General features: G+C 45.1%; 1 pseudogene; it reads right to left on the bottom strand.

Moving 5' to 3' along the window:
- The window catches only part of LOC128049512 (mitochondrial-processing peptidase subunit beta-like), a 70058-nt pseudogene extending 58631 nt beyond the window's left edge, over nt 1-11427 (bottom strand).
- Between the last annotated feature and the right edge of the window lie 11309 nt (nt 11428-22736).

Here is a 22736-nt window from a genome sequence, read left to right as displayed (position 1 = left end):
TCTCCTCCTCTGCAAAATAGGGTATAGGCACATCATACCAGCTCGTGGGGTGGGTTGTAAAGATTCAGTGAGGTTTGCTGCAGGTAGCCTGCTCAGTGGACTCCGTGGCTTATGAGTAAGTGCTTAGTGAAAATACTAGCTCCAAAGACTTGCTGCAGGCAATTCTGTTCCCAAATCCTGCAGTGTTTTAATCACACTCCTGGACACAAGACAGCAGGGGTATCCTTCAGGATCTACTGACGTGTGGTTACCAGGGAAACCACCCTCAAAGCCTGCACTCTGGGCGCTGGCACCGCTGACAGGCCCAGCACTAGGCAGGCCACAAGCTCTGACCTCTCCAGTTCTTGTTTAGCTGCAGCCTCCCTCCACCTCCACCCTCAGCTTCTTACCCTTCTAGACCCAGCTCCTGGGTCACTCCCTCTCTGTAACCTTACCTTGGCACCCAGAACAACAGATGAGTCCCTCCCCTTGGCACACATTACCCTCGCACTCACAGTTGGCTGTCTCCCCTGCCAGCCTCTGAGCACTGGAAACTCAAGGACCACGCCTCCCTCATCTTCATCTCTCAGTACTTACTTTATACTTGGCATTTAGTAGGCCATCAGCCAATGCTTCTAAAAACAAAATGTAGGCAGTGCTGTAAACATTTATTTAGAGAGAACCCTTCTACCTCTTGACTCCCGTTTCTCCATCCTGGTTACATCCCTCGGAAGAGCAATGCAAAGGGAAAGAAGTGAGCACCGATGCCCTTTCAACACAGTCTAAGCTCAGAAGCAAGCAGCAGGGAGATGTTCATTGTTAAATCATCAATACAAGTGGCCTTTGAATAGACACATGAGGGAAGTCCCCTGGGGACACTCCAGCCAGCCAGTGTGAAGTTGTGGTTTGAGGTGAGTTTGGCCAAGTACTTGCTCCTTTGATATGGACAGCTCTCCCTCAAAGAGTGGTCCACGGGGAGGCACCTGCCCCATCCTCCAGATTTTTGTATGGATGGAGCTTTGAAACAGTCACTGACAATTTTTGCCTCTTAAGTCCCCTGGCAGTACTGTGTTAAAAGAGTAAAAAAGAATTCACGAAGTTCAAAGGAATGTCAAGGTGGGACAGATCTATAGTATCCACTGTGCATCTCAAAGGATACGTCCTTGGAGCCTTAGAGGTCAGTCCTCTGGACTGAGCAGCTGTTTCAAGTAGGAATGTGTTTATGTGTATGTGCCCAGGAGTCTGGGATGTTTTAACTGAGCTCTTGTTCTGCTCTGGAGCTTACACACAGGGAAGATGGTCTCAAGGTATGAGAAACCTCCAAATTTTCTAGGGCCAAGTTTAAATAAGAGATCATTCTTGGTGTTACAGTCTGTAGTTCCAGGGGCAAGCAATGCTAACCCGAGTTAGGTCTTATACTGTTGAGAGATGGAAGCTGGAGGTCGAGGCGGTACACAAGACAGAGAGGCCATTTCCTCATCTCTGCCTTCTTCTGGGGGGCGGGGGGACGAGGATGAGCATGGCTGGATCTTGTCCACAAAGATCAGAGATGGCAACCCGCCCCCAAATTACTTACAGAATTGTGAGTTCTGTAAGAAGGGGTGACCTTCCCTGTCCTGGTTAGCAGTGCCAAAGCTTCCTGACCTAGTACACCTGGCCTGAGCAGAGCACAGCCACGCAGAGATGAAGGACCAAAGACCACTCCTGGCTGGGCTCTGAGGGGCCCAGAAGATGTCCTGAGCCCGTGGACTAGGGCTGCAGACTGTGCGTCAGACCGGGGCCCCCAGGCTTGCCAGGAAGTGAGCACATTCTATCGGGGGATGAAGATTCAGGGCTCATATTCATGGATCAGAAGTCAATGGAATCAAGGGTCTCTTTATTAGCTACTGTTACAGTTTCCATCTGCAACCACGGTGGAATATACAGTTTACAAGATAGATTAGTGGCCAGGAAAGAGGGTAAATATATTTTATCATAACCAGTCCCAAAGGGAGACTTTCCCCAGTCCCCACCTCTCTAGTCTCAGATCAATGTCAGAAGAGTAACTATCAGAAAGAGGGCAGAGGGGAGAAGACCCCATCAAAACCAGCCACAGCCACCTATGCTGGGAGGGGCCACTTTGAGTTAAATATACAATATTGAAAATTTTAAATGGACAGAACTAAGTCTTGGCAACTAACATGAGACTGTTATAATTACCGAAAGTGAATTTGAAGTTATAGGATTGGATTGAGATGCCTTAAAGGGGGCCACCACCCAGTGGGAAAACAGGGACTTTGATAGAAGACAATGGGAAAAAAGCTGGGAAAAAAAAATCAACTCACACTTCTGTGCTATTGAGTCAGACTGCTTCCTAAACTGGTCATGTGTGTATGTGTGTGTGTGCACGTGTGTATAGCTGTATCTGCTTTTTCTAAAAGTTATTCAAATGACCTTAAAAGATGAATATGTCTATACAAGGTCAGTTCATTTGTAGATAACCCAGTACCATGACTGGGCTTGGGTTAAGAACTTGGAGAAGGGAATGGCAACTCACTCCAGTATTCTGGCCTGGAGAGTCCCATGGACAGAAGAGTCTGGCAGGCTACAGTCCACGGGGTTGCAAAGACTGGAACACCACTGAGTAACTAACACACACTCACTTGGAGCACGCACTTTGTCCATTGAGGTTGAACATCACCCAGTTCATTGGCTTAACTAAAGGGGGTGTAACACAAATCCCATCAACGAGAATGACAGCATGGTTGTGGTCACAACACGAGTTAATCATGCTCCTTGTACTTAGGCTACTGCTATGAATTCATGCTTTTCACTAGTATGAAAAGTCCTGCAGAAGTCTTTCTGGATATGAGCTTTCTGACACGCTCCTGGATGTGTGTGCTGGTGTTTCGTGGGTTTGTGGGGGAAGCATCTTCTCCTTGGTGGTGCTTCAGCGGTGCTGTGGCAGGCAAAGCTGCCCACTGAAGCTAAAGGAAGAAGCCTTTCTGGAGGAGGTCACAGAAATCTCATGGGGTTTCTTTTAAAATAAATTTAGACCTACAGAAGAGAAAATAGTACAGAACGTTACATATTATAAATACATCTTTTGTTAACAGGACATTACTGACTGGGGACACGTCAGTGTTTACTTACATAACAAATCGCCGGACGCAGGTATTCGTTTCTGCTAACCCCTCCCCCCGACCCTGCCCAGTCCATAAAGTGTTAACATGTAACATATTCACAGCGTGTACATGCGTGCTAAGTGGCTTCAGTCGTGTCGGACTCTTTGCGACCCTATGAATTGTATCCTGCCGGGCTCCTCTGTCCATGGGATTCTCCAGGCAAGAATACTGGAGTGGGCTGCCATCCTCTCCTCCAGGGGATCTTCCTGGCCCAGGGATGGAATCCATGTCTCTTATATCTCCTGCATTAGCAGATGGGTTCTTTACTACTAGTGCCCCGGGGAAGCCCATTCATAGTACACTTGTCGGAGCTATTGACTAAATAAAGACTTCACCCAGTTTCTCCATGAGTGCCCCTTTCTGTCCTAGTATTCAATCCAGGCTACCCACATTGTATCCTGTTGTCTTATTTCTGCACTTTTAGAGGAGACAACTTCCAAGATGAGGCTTCTCTTCCTGAAGTCTGTTTCCCTGGCCGCTGGACTTGGCATCAGGAGAAAAGGGTGGAGGCCAAGAAAACGCAGTGCAGGTCTTTAAACCTCTCTGCCTGGAGGTCACAAGTCAACCAGATGGCTCCTGCCCAGTCGCCTGCACCCCTCCCCATCTTATCAAGTCACCAGAGATGGATTCTGGTGGTTCCCGCAGTTTTTATTTGGAAGGGCCTGGCTAAAGTAGCAAAGTGTCCGGATTCTACCTCCGCTGGATTGAGAAGATGCTGAAGCGCCAGAAACAAGAGGGCAGCAGCTGGACTTTATGTCCTTCTGCTGCCACCTCCCAGTCTTTCCCCTTCTTCTTCCTTTCAACTTCTGCTTCTCCAGACAGGTGTTTGCCTCTCTGCTGGCAAGTCTATTTCACTTTTACCCTGCTCTTCTCTGTATTCAAGGGGCTAATGCCTGCAAACCCCATGCCCTTTTCCAACAGAAAAGGACGAGCTCAGCCCAAGGGAGGCACTGGCCACAGACCAGGGAGCAGAAGGAAGAGAGACGTCCCTCCCCGTCTCTGCTTTGTGTGGGGGCAGCTCTAGCAGTGGCTGGGCAGCTCTTCGTGGCCCCCCTCTTGCCAGGGGCCCTGCTCTGGCTCTGATGCCCCCTCTGCACTTTTCCCCCCCAGCAGTCAAAGCGGTAGCTACTCCCCACGGTTGCTCATCTCTGGGTTGCTTCAGTGCCTCCTATGTGGCTTTTAAACTTTTCTGACACCTTTGTAACTAGTTCTCCATATTAAGTACCCTCTATAAAAACTACCTGGGATGGATTCTGTTTTCCTAGCCAGACTGTAATTGGTACAGATACCCCAATCATTGCTTCCTGCTCCTTTCCTGGATGAGCAGAGGAACTGGGGGGACTAAGCCCCACTAATTCTGCTCAAGGGATTTGTCATCACCGGCGGGGAAGGGGCTTCTGGGCTCAGTGGCATAAATGTGGACAGAAAGCCCTACTTTATTCCTTCATCTTAAGCTCTTGCCAGTAACCCTGAATGTGACCTGGTGATAAGCACTGGTCTGTATTTCATCAAACCAAGAAAATATTGCATTCAAGTATTCTTCACCTATAAAAATGGCAATTTCACTTGACTCTACTTAATAGAGAAAGAAGCAGATAAGGAATAGATAACAAGTAAATTGTCCATGATGACTTACAGCAAATAATAAGGCTAACATATACTGCTTAACATGTGGAAGACATCCTAAGCTACTTTAAATAGTAACATTGGAAAATTCATCCACGATGCCTGATCTAAGTGTTTTGTGTATATTGAGTCATCTAATCTTCAAACAACCCTGCAAGGTCAGCACTACTTCGTCCTGTTTTATGGATTAGGCACAGAGAGGTTAAAGTCACACAGTAAGTGGCAGGGTCAGGATTTCAAGCCTGGGAGCTTGGCTCAGAAACATATTTCCTGCCCCATGACACTATACATGGTCTTGAAGCGGATATTGTTACATCCACTTTACAGATGGGAAGCTGAGAATCAGAGAGGTTGGACAACTTGCCCTAAGTCACACAGCTAGGATGTGCTAAAATGGCATTGGGACCCATTTGCAGCCATCCAACTGCAAAGCATAAATGCTCCCCCCTTCCGTGTTCCATCTCTCTCCAGTTTGCCCTGAGAGGTCTGTACCGCTCCTCTTCACTGGGCTCCCTTGTCTTTGCCGCAAAAGATAATAATGTACATATTTCATCATATTGCACCTGCACATCAAAAACTCTTGCAGCATTTATTGAGTTTTCTTCTCTGTGGTGCCCAGGAGACCTACTTGTGTGTATAACCAATTCCAAAGTAATTCACTGCATTTGTGTTAAGACCTCTGCCATGTACAGGGTCTAAGGAGCTCTTTTGTTCCCGGATCTGTTCTCACTCCCTCTACTTACGCCTTTAAAAATTGAGCATTTAATATGGCCTTGATTACACAGTTTATGTTTTATATTTGTGTAGTCCCAAGAAGCACAGGTATTATTTCCATGGATAGTAGGCTTCTATTCTGTTCTTTAGAAATGCAGGGCAGGATTTGTATGATATTTTTCTGTTCAAAGATCAGAAATGTTAATACGAAAGATCAAGACGTTAATACCATCAACGTTGAACAGCAAGGGTTGTAATACTTAAATTGGCCACAGGAGGGCTCTATTTCTTTGTCCCGCAGGTCCACATCAGTAACAGCTTTTGGGGCCACAGATGTGAAATGCTATTCTGGACACAGTAATTAAACCACACTTAGTGCAATTTATCAAAAATAAGTGAAATTGTTTGTTTAGTGGAATGATAAATTCTATCATTTCTTTAATCTCCAAATACAAAGAGGAAAACCTTTTAATAAAATGAATTTGTTTTCCAGCAGGAATTCACAAGAATCTCCCCATTCCTATTTGGATAGTAGTCTTGAAAAATACTAATTCCATATTAAATTTACTTAAAACCCCCCCCCCCCCCCTCTTTTTTGTGATTGAGTGTTCCAATGAATCTTTCTGAAAAATTGGATAAGAACTGAAATGCCACCTAATCTTGAACGTCATTCTAAGGCTGGGTATCAGTCAGGGTCTATGCAGGAAAACAAAAACCACAATTGAAATTTCAACAGAAGGAATTGAAGATGGAGAATTGATCACACAGGTGTGAGAGGGCTGAGGGAGCAAAAAAGGGACCACCGAGGTAATCAACATCATTAACGCTGAGAGTAGCAACTACTCTCAGGGTTGAGGAACAGAGGAGGAAGGAGGTGGGATTATCAAAACCTAGATGCTCCAGGAAAGGGACTTGGTTATGCCTGTACTTCTAAGAGGGTGCAAGGAAGCTGCTTTAAGCAACTCTGACACCGGATGGACCCCGTCAATGCCAAGGTGAAGGGTCCTTGTGAGGCAAAGTTCGTAGGAGCAGCAGGTCTCCACCCTACCCCAATTCCAGCCTTTTGGTATCTCGCTAGTGCCCCCTACTGGCAGAACATAACCAGGAGCCAACTGTCAAAAGAGAGGGGTCAGTCCTCACATTATGAGCAGAACATAGAAAGGTAGTTTTGGAGCACAGATCACTCTCTTGGCTATTCAGCTAAGGTACACGCTTTTCCTACATATTTAAAGTTCCATACAAAAATGATAGCTTCTTGGTTTGGCTGTAGATGATATCATGTTCATTACCTTTTAGTACTGGACATGGGTGTACCATGTAATGGGTTTTCCCAGGTGTCACTAGTGGTAAAGAACCTAGGTTTGATCCCTGGGCTGGGAAGCCCCTGGAGAAGGGAATGGCACCCCACTCTAGTATTCTTGCCTGGAGGATCCCATGGACAGAGGAACCTGGTAGGCTACAGTCCATAGCGTTGCAGAGAGTTGGACATGACTAAAGCAACTTAGCATGAACTATGTAATATGGACTTCCCAGGTGGCGCTAGCAGTAAAGGACTCGTCTGCCACTGCAGGAAACATAAGAGATGCAGATTGGATCCCTGGGTCAGGAGGTTCCCCTGGAGGAGGAAATGGCAACTCACTCCAGTATTCTGACCTAGAGAATCCCATGGACAGAGGAGCCTGGTGGGCTACAGTCTATAGGGTCGCAAAGAGTAACACAACTGAAGCTACTTAGCATGCACATACATAAAACAGCCACTTCGAAAATCAGACTCTAGCTGATGTACTATGTAATACCCTGGAGAATGCCTTAGTTCTAGATAAGGGTCTTATGTAATAGGAACTTGATGTCCCTCAATACATAATGAGGATCCACCAGTCCAGAAACCCCTTCTCCCCTAGCAAGCTCAGCAGGAGGGGGAGCCCTGGTTGGCAGCCATGGCTTTCAAATCAGGGCAGCAGTTGCATGTCACCTGACAGAAACTTTTCTCCAGGATGAAACTGGACCTCAGAAATGGAAGAGCCCGGAGTTGCAGGAACGGAAAGCAAATACGCTGTGAGTGGATATTCGGTGACATAGTGAGAAAAGCCACTCCCGCTTTTACCCTTGATCCTGCACCTATATGTTCTGGCTTTGGGAGAAATGTATTGGCAACTGATTCAAAGCATATGCGGCATTCTATTAATTAGAACTCTGACCTTCAGGTGATTCTCCCAAATTGGGCTGTAACTGAGTCTTCCACAGCCCATTCTGCCTTCTACAAGGCCAGCTGCTCCTGGGTGATGGGATCTGTGGTGAACGTCGCTCAGTCGTGTCTGACTCTGTGACCCCATGGACTATACAATCCCTGAAATTCTCTAGGCCAGAATACTGGCGTGAGTAGCCTTTCCCTTCTCCAGGGGATCTTCTCAACCCAGGCATCGAACCTAGGTCTCCCGCATTGCAGGCAGATTCTTTACCACTTGAGCCACAAGGGAAGCCCCTGATATGTGGTGCGCCCAGTGAATTTCACGGTATGGACCCCATGCAACATCTTGTTCTCTAAGAACTGAGTCCCTTGGTCAGAAGCAATGCAATGTGGAATTCTATGCGTGTAAATAAGGCATTATGCAAATGCGTTGATGAAAATCTTCTTTAAGCATGGGTTTTTTGATGGCCAGTACACATGTTGGCAGAGAATAAGCTGTTGGATAATAGTGTCCTATAAATCAAGTCAGATTTCACCCTCTGTCCTGTCCTTTACCATCTTCCCTACTTTCTTTTTTTGTTTCTAGATGGGATTTTCTGTTTATTTGAGGACAGATATTTATGAAGCCAGAGTCTTGTTGATGCTGAGCTGAGTTTGCACCATTATTGATGTGAGTCAAGTTTTCACCACACCTATATTTCAACACACGTCTCTGTCAGAAAGAAGAATGGGGAAGGACAATGGGAGGGGAGGTCACACATGCATTCAGAGGCAAACGTTGGCCTAAGATTGACTTGGCTTCAGTCTCAGTATTTATCTTGCTGTGCATCATGATTTAATGAAAAATGGTTATTCCACACCCTTGCACAGTCAATTATCACCTATATTTGTGCTTCTCTAAGGAGAAGTATGTAAATACACTGCTTTCCCTCAAAATGACCAAGGACTTAGGGAATTTTCTATTTGTTCAATATTGTTATGGCAACACTGTTGATGTTTGGTGCTAGTTTTCAATGTGATAATACCTTCAATGTTTTGTGCTAATACCAGACACAGCACTAAACCTGCCTGGTGTTTTTACAAGCATTTAAAGAGCTGAAACTCACTCCATCCCTGAACATCTTAGGACTGAAATTGTAAGGACCAATTCACAAGTGAGGGTTTATCTAGAAGACACCGTTCCCAAGTATCAGTTCGGTTCTAGATGGTACGTTCGTTTCCTACAGGAAAAAAAACAAAAACAAAAACCCCACCTTCTCTCCCTCCACTTTACTTGGTTGACTTTTTCACATTTCAGTAGCATGTTTTGTTGTCAAATTCTCTTCATTCTTATGACTATGGAAAGAAGAAGGCTGAATTTTCTTTAATGTATTCATGATTTTTTCCCACCAACATTTAATGAGGACCTACTTTATACTGAGCACTGTGTAGGTACTGAAGATACCTCTGTTATCTTCCACACCAGCCTCAGTGAACCAGGAGACTGACAATAACAGGAACAAAAAGCCTAATTCCCTGCGTCCTCTGCTCATGGGAATTCCAGGCTCATCCTTGCCTCTCCTGATTTGGGGATGTCCACATGCTTGCAAACAGTGGGCTTCCTCTACTTCTCTCTAGGCTGACATACTTTGCATGGCCTTGGAGTCACCCTTTGTGACCTCACTTCTGGGAACAAGTAAGGGAAGCACTGGTAAACCCTGACCGTTGAAACCAGAACAACTAGCTCTGCTGTCAGAGTCAAAAGGTGAGGGCAAGGCCAGAAACAAGAAATGATGCTGAAGGGGTCAGGAGCTGTGGGAAGTGAAGAGCGAGAGTCTAACTCTTGCCTTTTATAGGGTGTGGAGACAGGGCTATCACTCAGGATTCTTTACACTGCTCACAGTCAGCTCCTGGGCACTCCATTCACGTAAATCACAGTGTGGCTGGCAGCAACTCAAGACGTGCTGTGCTCAGCCTACGCAACTGTACTAGCCTTGCTCTGAGGCCTGGTTCGTTTTGTTTTATCTTGGGCACTAGGGCTACTGTAGTGCCTGGAGGGCTTTACTTAGAAACCAGGATGGGGCAGACATACCAGCATCTCCCTCATCACTCCATTTCCTTCTGCATTAGAATATGTCCACTCTTTTCCACGTCAGTAGTTTTACCCACTCTCAGAGCTACTGCAGTGCTTAACCCTTGGTTTTATACTGAATCTAGCGATATCCACATTGCATTTATCTCAGCCTTTTTTTTTTTTAAGGCTGCTTCTTCCTGGAAGAAGGCAGTCTGATGCTTCTCCCACTGTGGAGCCTCAGTTCTCTTTAATACCTGCTTCAGTCCTCAGCCTTCAACTTCAACTTGGCCTTCAGCAATTGCCTTTCCTTAATGAGCATTGTTCTCCTGGGCTGCCTCTGGAATATTCATATTAACTCCTGTTCCTGAAGCTGAATCAGTACTCAGCTTCTAGCTAAGTGTCTTTGCCTGAGGATATTTGATTCCTCACGCAAGCTGATGCCTCAACCCTTTATTCAGGTCCTCTAGTAGTCATTAGGCTAGCTCACTACTGTGTCATTCTTCCAGGCATATGGCAGAATGGCACTTAACCCCCCTCTTAGAAGTTCCATGCAGCATGTGACTTGTTCAGTCAATGAAATGTGACAGATTATGACACTTCTGGGCAGAGGCTTTAGAATCCGGGGCGTAATATGCCATGCCCCTTTCCTTGATCAAGAAGACACATGTGATGGTGAAGCCAGGACTATCTGGGTCCTTGAACGACTAATGAGAGCCTGCCTGACAACCATGTTGGACACGTAACATGAGAAATACACATGGGTTGTGTGAAGAAACTGAAAATTTGAAGTTACTGTGGCCGAACCTTACCTATCCTGACAGACACAAGGTCCCCGCAGGTCTGGAACTGCAATGAATACACACAGCTCTGGCTTTGCTGCTCTGCGCTCTACCAAACCAGTATGGTAGTCCAAAAAGCAGCCAAGTGAAAACGACGGCAATGATCATTTACTGAAATCATTTCTCACCTTCACAGTCATCACTTCTGCCATCTTGAAAGAGGTCAATAGACTGATCTTGGGTGCTGTGATTGCCACAGTGATGCAACTGCAGAGAGGGGGGAAAGAAGGACAGTGGCACGCTGCCTTGCAGTCCTGGCTTATGGAAGAACTAAGCTGTTTCCAAAGGGCTTTATGGTTCCCCTAAGCCAGAACAACAGGACTCTGGCACATTGTCTGGAATGACAAAACCAAACATCATTCCTGAGGCAGGGATATAACAAAAATGCCAAAGTTGCAAAGAGTGACTGTGCCCAGGGTTTCTTATTTGATTCCTTTGCTCCCAATCTTTTCTTTCTGCTGGTCCCCAGATGGGGACCATGATGCTCTCATCCAGGTATGGAATCTGGAGATTTATGACTATAACCAACAGATCTGTTTAGTTAAAGTTGCTAAGTTGGCAAATTTGATTTAAGAGCCCTACCCTCCTCAGTTCTCAGCCCTCTGACTATTTCCTGCTATATCGAGGCTCCTTCTGGAAATGCTGGCTGTCAAACAGCCTCCCTTGGACTGATGTTAGCTGGTAACTACTTCAACAAACAGCATTTCAGCAATCTCTTCATTCTGCATGCCTCGTGTGAGAGGCTCTGGGGGTAGAGAGATGGTAAGGTCACTGACTTACAGCCTCGTGCAGGGCTGACAGATCCTGTGCAATGGGCCCAGTCCAGCCTGCCACAGGCTTGGTAGTTTCCTGGAGCACAGCCATGCCCATTCACTTCCATGCCATCTGGGGCTGCTATGGGGCTACCTCTGCAGAAGCTAATACTGCAGTTGCAGCAGAGACCGTGTGGCTCACATAACCAAATATCTACCATCTGGTCATTTTCAGAAAAAGTTTGCTGATCCCTGTTGAGTGGACAATCGGCCTTCTAGGGGAGTTTGCACTGTTGTCGCAGTTCTCTTAAAGGACAATTCTGTGAGACTCAAGGGTATTATGTTAATGGGGGAAATTCAGGCATAGGGAGCTATTTTGAGGAAGGAAGTCATGTCTAGCTGCTGTCAAGCCATACACGTCAGGCAGCTGCCTGCTCTATCAGTCCAGGAAAGCGGAGTACTGCTTCCAAATCCCTGTGCAAAACAGCATGCGCAGGGGAGCAGAGGCTGCTTAGCTTTCACGGCTGGGGCTGGTCCCACAGAAGAAGAGGCGAGCACATCCTCTGTTGTTCCAGAGGGCCCTTGGCTTCAGGGTGGCCGCAGGAGCCGAGTCTGCTTTCTTCACTCCTCTGGGTTTTCTGATGACGGCAGAGTGAATGATTTGTGAGCCCTAAAGAAAGGTTTCATTCATAGCTCTCTCTCTCCACAGGCACAAATGGGGAGTTTCCATTGTTTGTTTGTTTTTTTCCTGCTCAGGGGAAAATGGGAAAAGCCAAGGCAGGCTCAGGTGGGAAGGCTTTTTGGTGCACTGTGTCCACTCCAGGAGTTAGAGGATGTCTGGCTACCCTCTGAATCACCCAGGCTGTCACTGGCCAAGAAGAATCCTGCCCCTGAGAACAGGGGCCAAGCAAGTTTCCTTGCCAGAAGGACTAGCATCTTCTAAGCAACTTGGCAGGTGCTTACTCCTGAAATGGGGCCTGGGCTGAAGCCTCTGCCCCTGCATGTGTGTAACCCGGGAGAGGCTGTCAGCCGGGGCTGTGACTCCTCCCAAGGCTGCAAATGACCCTTCTGGCCTGAAGTGAGCTGAGGAGGACCTCTTCTTATTCTGTGATGCTCAGGGGAGGAAAAGCACACAGGGCCTCTGAGCCCTTCTTCCTCCTCTGATGTTGTCATGGAAATGTAGTCATCTCAGCAAACAGGGGCAGAGTGTCTGGAGGGCAAGGCCATGTCCTGATAGGAGCTATGAGAGGATGTGGTCACATTACTCTCAGAAACCGTGAAGCAGAGACAGAAAAGTAAATAACAAAGTCTAAAGCAAGATGGATAGTGTGAAGTCCAGAAAAGGCATAAATCCTAGATTTTAGAGAAAGGCATGTCTAGGTTGAAATCTCAACTGTGTGACTTACCAGCTGTGTGACTCTGGGTATATCCATGATTTCATCCAAAGAACACTAATTGATGGCTTACTATGCACCAGGAATCCTTTTAAGAGCCAAAGATTCAGCCTGGCCCAACTTAGAGAGGTGACCTTTCTCAGCCTCATAGAACTTACTCATTCTAGTGGAGGAAGACAGACAATAAACTTGAGACACATAAATTAAAAATATAATTTCAGAGAGTGATAGGGGCTGTGAAAAAACAGAATGATGTGCAAGAGTGACTCAGAGTGCTAGCTCTTTAAGAACGAATGGTCAAGGGAGGCTTCTTGGAGGAGGTGGCATTTGAACCAAGACCCAAGGAAGGAGGAAGAGGATTGCAGGAAGAGGGGAGTATTAGTGCAAAGGTCTGCTCACTTGAGGCTCTGAGCATCAGCTTTTTTCTCTATAATTGGGGGAAAATTCACTTAATGGGATTGTTGTTATATAAAAGCAAGGGCTTCCTAGGTCCCACCCCCCACCCGCCAACTCCAATGGTTAAATAAGACAACACACGCCAAGTATTTAGAATAATCTTTTGTGCATACACGAATGAATGAATGGTGGGAGGGCTTTGAGGTAATAAGTACAACATGAAATTGAGTTTGTTTGGGAACTTGACCAGCAAGAATGAACACAGAACCCCAAAAGGCTGACCTTTCCCCGAGTAAGAAAGAATTCCTCCTGTCTATGCCTTCTTTGAACTAGGGCTCACTTTTTTCCTAACCAAAACATCAGTGCTTCCTGAGCCTCAAGCTTGCCAGAAATTGGATGGAGTTATCCCTTCAGCTCTCCCAGTTCCCAGGTCATCAGCTCAGGTGGGAACTAAACCATCTGCTCTCCAGTGCCTTTAGCCCGCTGACACAATCTTGCTGATCACGGGACTTGCCAGCTTGCATAACCAGGCATCGCACTGTGGTGCTGGAGAAGACTCTTGAGAGTCCCTTGGACTGCAAGGAGGTCCAACCAGTCCATCCTAAAGGAAATCAACCCTGAATATTCATTGGAAGGACTGATACTGAAGCTCCAGTACTTTGGCCACCTGATGTGAAAAGTCAACTCATTGGAAAAGACCTTGGTGCTGGGAAAGATTGAAGGCAGGAGGAGAAGGGGACGACAGAGAATGAGATGGTTGGATGGCATCACCAACTCAATGGACATGAGTTTGAGCAAACTCCGGCAGATGGTGAAGGACAGGGAAGCCTGGTGTGCTGCAGTCTATGGGGTCACAAAGAGTCAGACAGGACTTAGTGACTGAAAAACAACAAAATAACCATGCAAGCCAATTTCCTGTAACGAACCTGTGTGTGTGTGTGTGTGTGTGTGTCTGTGTGTGTGTGTCTGTGTGTGTGCGTGTCTGTGTGTGTGTGTGTGTGTGTGCGTGTCTGTGTGTGTGTGTGTGTGTGTGTGTGTCTGTGTATGTGTGTGTATCTGATTGGTTCTGTTTCCCTGGAGAATGCTGACTTAACACAAGGGCCCATTCTGAGGCATTCCTTTGTTTTTTCTAAGATTTTTTTTTTTTTTTTTTGATGTGGACCATTTTTAAAGTATTGAATTTGTAAAAATATTGCTCCTGTTTAACGTTTTGGCCTTTTGGCCACAAGGCATGTGGGACCTCAGATCCCTGACCAGGGATCGAACCAGCATCCCGTGCATTGGAAGGTGAAGTTTTAACTACTGGACCACCAGGGAAGTCCCCAGGATTCCATTTAATTTAATCACATCTATAAAGGTCCTATCTCCAAATAAAGCCACATTCTGAGGTATTAGGAATCCTGGTTTCAACATATTATTTTGGAGAAGAGTATACAACTCAATCCATAACAGCAAGCAAATCATCCTTTATGTGTTTGCCATTGTTACCTGCAGCTGAGACAACACCTAATTGCTCACACAAGGTACAGATTCACATACCAAGGTTGATGGTGCACAAGAGGGTATCTTGCTACATCTCCTTGGTAGCATGTTACAATTTCTTCCAACTTTGAAGAGTCATTTGATGATGGGCTTGGGAGAAAGCAGGTCTCTACGGGTGTCAGTTTGATGACTGATTTGGGGGCATCTCTCAACCATGTTTTAATTTGCCCATTTCCAGCTAACATTAAAATGACATCACGCATCCCGGATGTGAAAGTCATTCCAAACACGGAGTCATCATCTGCACCTTGGGGCTGGGGAGGGGTGTTCAGCAGCCATGGAGAGGCAGCTCTCTTCAGCCAAACTTAACTGAAATGTCCCAATTCTTGCCTCCCAGCCAATGTCAGCTGCTAATCTGTATGAATTAATGCAGTAATAATTGAGCCGTATTCAGCAAGCACTAATTTCTTTCACTACATCAAATCAAGCCTCATGACTGTTTCGAAATAAACATGCCATGCCCAGAATGCTGAATCCCTGTGCCGGCAGCTGGGCTCTGGGTGGATCTGGAACGAGTTCAGGTAAAAGGTGGGGCTGTCCAGTGGTGAGAGTCATTCCTGAGCATAGCAGACAGGTAAGACGTGAGCCCATCCACATTTTAAAGGGTGAAAAGAGGCCAAGCTTCGATTCTTGCCGGTATCCCAGCAGCATTCACCCAGGCAGCATCCTTCCACCCTCTTCCTTCTTCAGGAGCTCCCGTCTCCGGAGTGCAGGAGAGAATAGCCCGGCAGCTAAGATCTCCAGGTGAGCGGCTGCTCCTCGGACCTTGCTGAGGGGGGCCTTGTGGTGGTGCTGCAGCGAGAGACCAAGAAAGAGACCATCTCAAAGACTGACAGGTCAGACTGCAGATAAACCTCAGAGGAAGTGCCTGGCAGGCTCACAAGAGAGGAAACAGGAAAACCAAAGAGCACGTCTTCAAGGCAGGGAGCCAGAGATGCTTTCCTTTGCTCTGTCCGCAGGAGGGGAAGTGGAAGGAAGAGCAAAGGCTAGAAGGACAATGAAGGAAGTAGGGCAAGGATGGCCGAGTTATGCTAGAGAGCATATATGGAAGTTCTCCAAACAAGACAGCCAACAAGTCGGTGGGAAGTTTAGACGTTCCAGTCTGGTCTCTGGGCAATGCTTTCAGTAGCATCATAGACACCGATGTTGCCACCTCACCTCTTCTCACACCTTCATTATTATTGTGCCAGGCCCTCAGCTGCACACAGGTTCCGGGGTGGGGGCGGGAGGGTGGGCGAAGACCTTGCTTTCTCTCTTCTCTCCCTTCCGTTCCTATCCCTTCTCTCTGTCTCTCTCCCTGTCTCTTCTCCCTCTGTCTCTCTCTCTCCTCTCTCTGTCTCTGTTTCTCCCCTCCCACCTTCTTCCTCTCCCCTCCATGACTAGGTTCTAAATAACTTTGGGGAAAATTAATATTCTATTCAGTGGAACCACTGTCCACTAACCACTTACTAATTAACTTTCCAAATAAGCAATTTAGGACTGAATTCCACATCTTTTCTCCTCACGTGGGTTGCTCTGTGTAGAATAAGGGTCTCCCCCGCCCACCTCACCCTGGGTGCCCCCCTCAAGCTCTCCCCCCAGCCCCACCGTGTCTGCTGCCTCCTACCCCACCCCCTGCTCCCCACTAGCTGCTTATCTCTGGCAAGCTTAGAATGTCAGCTCCAGCAAAGCTCCTTTAGATTTCTCTCCTCTTCCTTCTGTCCTTATCCTGTCAGTCAGGATGAAAGAAATTAAGTTGTGTAAGTCTGTACGTTTCTCTGTGATCCCAGCTCCCAGGACTTAGAGCTGCCTGCAAGTTCCCCCATCACCTGGGTCTGGGTTCAGACAAGAAAAGCTTCAGGAGTTCTGGGAAATGAATGTCATGGTGTTCTCAAAGCTCCAGCTTTCCAGTCCATACCTTGGAAAGTGGAAAGGAGGCTGTGAATCAAAGCTCCGAGGAAACTGATTCTGGCGTTGGTGGCAATGCCCCAGAACCCAGGCGGGATGAGACTCCCGGGCCGCCCTCCCCTCTCCGGAGCTGCGCCGCTGTATATGGCGCGCAGGCCGTGCACGCACAGCATGCGGCTGAGGGGGCAGCTCCTGTTCAGCGCTTGGTCAGCTCACCAAGGCGCCAACTCCTGTGTTTTCCTGTAGAGCCGTGTCTGCCTCAGGCAAGGAGTTATTTTTGTTAGGCCCTGGGGTGGCGCCTGCTTAGAGGGCACAGTCTTTTTCAGATTCGACACCAGTGCTGATTAGGTGTATAGATGACAAGATAACAAACTGGTTGCTTTTTTGAAGTTTAAAAACATTAAATGTTTTCAGAGCATTCCTTTTTAGGGCGTGTTTTAGAAGTATTGTAAATTTAGTGCCGTGTCTTATACCTTTTGTATGTGAAAGGTATATAATAATAACAAGTATGTTATTATATATGACAGTAATATAATAGTTATATTACGATAATATAATATATAATATTAAGAATAATAACTTCCCTAGAGTGGCTCAGATGGTAAAGAATCTGCCTACAGTGTGGGAGACCTGGGTTGGGAAGATCCCCTGGAGAAGGAAATGGCAACCCACTCCAGTATTCTTGCCTGGAGAATTCCATGGACAGAGGAGCCTGGTGGGCTACAGTTCATGGGGTCAGAGTCAGACACCACTGAGTGACTAACACTTTCACTGTGTGCCTATACATTTTGTCTGCAATTCTTCCTTCCCTAAGGTTTACTATGGGTACAGTATTCTTCCTGCTCCATTGACTTTGGCTTTGGTCATATTATGTTTTGACCAGTATAACATGGGCAGAAGTAAGAATGGGCCAGTTACAAGCTGAGCCTAAAAGAGGACTGGTGAGATTCTGCCAGCTTTCTTGAGTCTCCTTCTTCCACCATGAGAGGAACATATCCCCCAGTAATTATTGCTTTTTGACCTGAAACCAAGACATATTGAGCCAACCTGAACTTGACCCAGAGCTTGAGTTCAGCCAAGTTCAGGCAAGTACTGCTGACTACAGCCGAATCACCTGAACAGAACCATGCATGTGAAATGGGTGTCCATTGCTTTAAGTCACGGAAAATCTGGGATTGTTTGTTATGCGGCATTATCACAGTGATAGTAGATGCCTACAGTACCTGACTTTTTTTTAACAACGTCTCACAACCACTCTTTAAGATATGTGTTTCTTTTTTACATAAAGGGAAATGAAGGTCCCGAGAGGTCCAATAACTTATTTAAGTTAAAAACTGTTATAACCACCAGTATTAACATTTAGGTCTGTTCCAGTCCAAAGCCTGACATGTTTCCATCTCCACCTCCCTTGTACAACTGACCCTTGAACAACACTGGTTTGAGCTGTGCAGGTCAACTTATACATGGATTTATTTAAATTAATATATTAGAAAACATTTTGGAGATTTGTGACAATTTGAAAAGACTCATAGATGAACCATATACCCTAGAAATATTGAAATGATTAAGAAAAAGTTGGGTATGTCATGAATGCATAAAATACACTAGTCTAATCTTACATAGGTAAAAGGTGAGTGGTATTTAATGTAAAATTAATGTGTTAGTTTTCTTACTGTTTTATAACTTTACTTTCAAAGAATTGCATATATGACATACACATCATATATATAATGTACATATGTACAGTATAACTCTTTCATAATTAGAGAAACTGCATATCATTCTATTGCCACAAGTCAGTGGTTTTTCAAAAAAGTCACAGTTTTCAACACTGTAATACTGTATGCCATAAAATTTTTATTACAATAAATTCATTAGTGTATAGGCTAGGCTACTGTGAAGCTATTGTATCGATTACACCAGACTACCATAAAGCAATCATATTGCTTCTTATTTGTTATCAATACATGAATCATTATACCAGTAAATAAATCTGAGTTTTTTCACATTATCTTTTCATTTTTGGTGTCTAGCATTAGTAATATGCATACATAACATCTACAGTGTTTTGTATAAGACAATATTGATGTAGATATTGACAGACAATTCATCTTGTAAACAGATGATATAAATGTACACTATCAATAAAAACAGTACTGTAAATGTGTTTTCTTTAAGTTTCTCTTTATAACATCTTTTCTCTAACTTACTTTATTGTAAGAATACACTGTATATAATACGTTTTGTTGTTGTTGCTTTAGTTGAGTCCCACTCTTTTTGACCCCATGGACTGTAATCTGCCAGGCTCTTCTGTCCATGGGACTTCTCAGGCAAGAGTATTGGAGAGGGTTGCCATTTCCTCTTCCAGGGGATCTTCCTGACCCAGGGATCGAAGCTGTGTCTTCTGCAAGTCTCTTGCATTGCAGGTGGATTCTTTACCACTGAGTCACTGGGTGAAGTTGTCTTGCGAGGTTATATAATACATATATAAAATACTTGTTAATAGACTTTTTATATTACCAATAAGTCTTCTGGTTAACAGTAGGCTATTACTAGTTACTTTGGATAAGTCAAAACCTGCACAAGGATTTTCAGCTGCATAGGAGGTTGGTACCCATAGCCCCTATACTGTATTGTATCCAGAATACTGATGTTATCTTGCCCCTAGAGTTCCTTAACTAGCAAAAATGACACAACTATGACCAGTAAGTTTGAGTCCTACTTACAAAGGCAGGGGAAAGGCACTAATGGGTTTTTGTTTTGCAGGACTGAGTTCAAAGGGTCCTTCTGCTCAATTGTCAGTCCCATACGGCATCCTATTAATATTAAACAGAATCTATCCTTCCCCTTCTTTTCTATCCACACCAAACTTCTTGTTATTTGAAGTCATATTTAGCAGAAGTAGCAGATCCCTATTTCTCCAGACTGACATGACCTGAGATTGAGGTAGAGTTTAATTTGGTATCTTTGTTGTCAGTACAGTGAGCCAGAACCTGAATCAGATCATTGAACCGAAGGATGACTTCTGTCTTCGATAGCACTTTGGGGGAAGCAAACAAAAACAAAACATTTGATGTATTGTTAAATGAAAAAAGCAGGGTGTAGAACAATGTGTATTGAAAGTTATTATTTGTTGTATTTAAGACACATATCAAAAAAAAAAGACACATATCCATATATGAATGCTTGTATCTATATAGGATGTTTCTGGAAGAATGCTCTAGAAACTGTTAATAAAGATTATCTCTGGTAAGGGAACTGATGGCTGGGACTGGGGCAGAAGCTGGGGCAAGGTTGGGGGAAGGGCGCAAGAAAAAATTAATTATTTTTCACTGATTACTCCTTTAAAGCTTTATCAATGGGTGTGCATGTTCCAACTACCCCTCAAAATAAAGATTAAATTTCTTAAAGGAGAAAAGTGTACTCCCTCTGGCCTAGCCCCTCCTTTCACCGCAATCAGACTGTGTCTCTCAGGACTCTATACCTCTGATTTTGAACAGACTTGGGAGGAGGAGCTGGCACAAGAGGAGGCGGACCCTCAGGTACATTTCCTTCCCTCCATAGATGAGCCCCCCCCCACCTGCCCCCCATCTACATCTTCGGAGTCTCCACGCACAAAAAAGACAAAATGAAGGGGCAGGAACCAGAGCCTATTGCTTTCCACAAGCGAAAGTGATCAGCTGTTTTCTTTAAAACAGAACAACAACAAAAATCCTCTAATCTCACTCTGAGTTACATTATGAACATTCCAAGAGTCAGTGCATAGAGTTCCACCTGCCAGCCAAGGATGTGTTTCTGTTAAATTTTAATTACAACACTAGAGTTTATTAATTGTTTCAACAAACAGATATCTACGTCCATTCATTAAGAAAAAAGGAGGCGGGGGGGGGGGGGTGGGGGGGGTGGACAGGGTAAATAAATCAACCTTTAGATCATGTTCTTCTGCAAACACCAGCTGCACCGGAACAGGAAGGCAGCCTGTGAGCAGACTCCCACTGCCGAAGCTGTCCACGCATGCGCCCGGAGCCTGTTGATGTGTCCTACGGCCCACAGGAAAGAACCTCAGCGGAAAGCAAGAAGGCAGAACAATTGTGTGAACCTACCTCCCTTTCTTACCCTCCAAACATCTGGCTCCTGCGTGTGTCACCTCTTTGATTCAAACCTGCCCTGGGATTATTGACAAAAAAAAAAATCTCCATCTGGAATTGGAAGGGCGGGGTAGTGGTGGTGGTTGTGGGCCAACTACTTCTTCATTAAAGAACAATTAGTATAGGCTCACTTTTTGCAGCAGGTTGGTTATAACCGTGTTTTTGAAACTGTCCAGCTAGCTCTTTGCCAACTTTTATGGAGAGACTGAAACAAAAGCTGGAAGCAAAGAGATAGTAAGAAAAGCCCCTATGACTGGGCTATGGGAAAAACTTAAACACCCAAGATGCCATCTTGGTATTGCAAGCCATAGGGAACTCTGTGTTTTTTAACATAATGCATTTATAAACACAGATGTCAGGGATGACAAGTTTATTTTTGTAGTTCCACATCTTAGGGTTCCCCTAGTTGATTCCTTTTCTTATCTTCTTCAGTGTCAGAATAGCCAAACAGGATTCAAGTGATGTATCTTGGATGGCTTGCTTCCCTGAATTGTCTCTATTCATTTACAGGACAGACATTTAATTCCACCTGTAGTCACGGCAGTTTTTCAATTGTCACAACCATTGTCCTGCTCATTTCATTTTACTGAGGTGCTTTGGATAACAACCTCCTGGACTTACTTTGAATGCAGTTTGATAGTAATGTTGCCTGGAGATCAGCTACTAAGTTTATGTGCTTGTCAACTTTTAACTCTATGTCTAATTTTAAAATGATTAGAACCACTTAAATTAGATTGGGCTCCAGTGTTAAGTTGCAGGCAGAACTTGATGATTGCTGGCTGCATGCTCAGTCTGCAGGGAACTGCTTTCCTTTCTCTTTTCTACCTCTCTCATTATCAGCACTTGCACCCGGAGATGGGTGGATGGGTGGATGTAGAAAGTGAGGGAAATAAAGCGCTGCTGAGCCAGCACCACTGGAAGAAATTTAATAGGGTTAAATGCAAAGTCGTGCATTTAGACTGGAAAAAAGAAATCAATTGCATTCTTTTACTGTCTGAGCCACCAGGGAAGCCCTTATTGCACACTTTTAGATTGGGGGAGACATACACGACAGAGATTTGAGAGTTTAGTTAACTACAAGCTGATTTTTTAAAAATTAAAAATTGTGGTAGAACTTACAATGCTAGTGCATTTTTAGTAAAAGCACTGTTCTAAACACTTTACAAATATTAACTGTTTTCTTTCTTTATGGGCAATGTTATAAGTACTATTAATAAGCCGAATTATCAGATGGGAAACTGAGGCAGAAAGAGAATAAATAATTCACATGTAGTTACATCGCTAGAAAATGCCAGCTGAATGCTAAGCTGAATGCTAAGTCGCTTCAGTTGTGTCCGACTCTGTGCAACCCCATAGATGGCAGCCCACCAGGCTCCCCTGTCCCTGGGATCCTTCAGGCAAGAACACTGGAGTGGGTTGCCATTTCCTTCTCCAATGCATGAAAGTGAAAAGTGAAAAGTGAAAGTGAAGTCGCTCAGTCGTGTCCGACCCTCAGCGACCCCATGGACTGCAGCCTTCCAGGCTCCTCCGTCCATGGGACTTTCCAGGCAAGAGTACTGGAGTGGGTTGCCATTGCCTTCTCCAGAAAATGCCAGAGCCTCAGTCAAATTCAGGCAGTCTTGCCTAAGAGTCCACACTCTTAGTGATGGACCTTGATACAAGCCAGTAGTAGCCAGCTTCACCTTTCATGTTGTCCCTGGTTGAAACTCATTACAGTGAATATCATGAAGATCAAAGTCTCTGTGAAAAGTAGTGGTCAAGACCCAGGCTTAAGCCAATTAGCTTTCTCACCCCCTAGCCAGGTAATCAGTTCAAGATGAACATCTTAATGTGTTCAGATCAAAAGTATCAGATTCAGGACTCTATTTGAATGTTGGACTAGTGCATAGGAAAATGGAGTCTATGTTTCTTGGCTGCCATCTTAACACCAAGTGGAGCCTTGAACAAAGCCAAGAAATGAGAGCAGAGCTAGAAATGGAGAAAAATTAAGTTCTGGTGACAACATTTGGGCCCCTGGATCAAGCTCTTCCTGTAATTGGCATACCCTCTGGCTT

The sequence above is a fragment of the Budorcas taxicolor genome, chromosome 6, assembly GCF_023091745.1.
Source record: "Budorcas taxicolor isolate Tak-1 chromosome 6, Takin1.1, whole genome shotgun sequence".
NCBI classification, from domain to species: domain Eukaryota; kingdom Metazoa; phylum Chordata; class Mammalia; order Artiodactyla; family Bovidae; genus Budorcas; species Budorcas taxicolor.
The sequence above is the reverse complement of the archived record's forward strand: the minus strand, read 5'-3'. Positions and strand labels throughout refer to the sequence as shown.